The sequence below is a fragment of the Terrapene carolina genome, unplaced genomic scaffold (genome assembly GCF_002925995.2).
Source record: "Terrapene carolina triunguis isolate 2854851 unplaced genomic scaffold, T_m_triunguis-2.0 Scaffold33469, whole genome shotgun sequence".
In the NCBI taxonomy this organism is placed as follows: domain Eukaryota; kingdom Metazoa; phylum Chordata; order Testudines; family Emydidae; genus Terrapene; species Terrapene triunguis.
In genome coordinates this window covers 15,080-16,694 of record NW_020697820.1, presented here as the reverse complement: position 1 = coordinate 16,694, position 1,615 = coordinate 15,080, and positions in this window count along the sequence as shown.

Below are 1,615 nucleotides of genomic sequence, written 5' to 3'. Positions count from 1 at the left end.
GCAGGCCGCGGGGTTATTTTTTTTTTTTTTTTTCCCCGCTCCGCCGGCAGCCCCGGACGTTGCGGGGCCCTCTTAGGCGCGGGGCCCCATTCCGGGGAATCGGCCGAATCGGCTTAAAGCCGGCCCTGCCCCTGAGGATAGGACAAGAAGCAATGGGCTTAAATTGCAGCAACGGCAGTTTAAGTTGGACATTAGGAAAAACTTCCTAGCTGTCAGGGTGGTTAAGCACTGGGATCAATTGCCCAGGGAGGTTGTGGAATCTCCATCAGCACTGCCCGCCTCAGAGATTTACGGGACAACGGACGCCCCTCGGAGAGCCGCCCCGGATGCGTGGCCAAACACAGCCAGTTCATCCTCAGCCGTGACAGTTGTACATCTGACAACAAACACTTGGTTCAAACCATGGGCACTCAGATGGCTCGCCTACAGGCCGACCTTCTTCATGGGCCACCTCCTGGGAGAATTTCTGGAGAAATGCACCACAAAACCAATGATGCACCTGGGCTACATCAATGATATTTTCCTCCTGTGGGCAGACGGCCCAACCTCCCTCGTCGATTTCCACCACAGCTTCAACAACCATCCCTAGAACCCTGCCACACTAGCATCAACTTCCTGGGCTCCACAGTCCTCTTCAACTCTGGAACCCGACAGACAACCATATACAAGAAACCCACGGATCGCCCCAGCTACCATCCCACTCAGATCCACTCACCACCCCAAACACACCAAGGGGTCTGTTATCTACAGCCAGGCATTCCGATACCGCAGAATACACTCTGAGAAGGAAGTCCAGGATATTCACCTTAACACGCTGAAAACCACCATCACCAAACGAAGACACGCCGCCAGAAAAGTCGATCGCATCATGGAACGGATGAGCCAAATACCCCGAGAGAACCTCCTTCAATACAGAAATAAAACCTCCCATGACTGCACACGCCTAGTTAAGAACATAAGCACGGCCAGACTAGGTCAGACCAAAAGTCTATCTAGCCTTGTATCCTGTCTTCCAACAGTAGCCAATGCCAGGTGGCAATTACAGGCTAGGGACACCATCCCTGCCCATCCTGTCTAATAGCCATTGATGGACCTATCCTCCATGAATTTATCTAGTTCTTTTTTGAACCCTTTTATAGTCTTGGCCTTCACAACATCCTCTGGCAAAGAGTTCCACAGGTTGACTGTGCGTTGGGTGAAGAAATACTTCCTTTTGTTTGTTTTAAACCTGCTCCCTATTAAACTAATGCCCCACAACTACAACCCATACTCGATGGGGACCCCATCCTGAGAGAAATCTTTTCTGAACCTCCTCTTCTGGCCTTCCAACAACCCACCAACCTTTCCAAGCTTATCATCAGAAGCAAGCTCCCCACAGACCAGGACCCACCAACTCAAAGCAGCACCAGACCTGGCCAGAACAACAGATGCAAAACCAGCAGCCATATCTCCACCACTACAGTGATCAACACTTTTCAAGATCCAAGGGTCTTACACACGCCTGTCACAAAACATGGTGTCCCCCATCCAGTGGAACAAATACCCCTGTGACAGCAATGTGGGTGAAGCCAGGCAATCCGATGCTTCACCCAAAACTTGCCTTGGCAAGGAATTG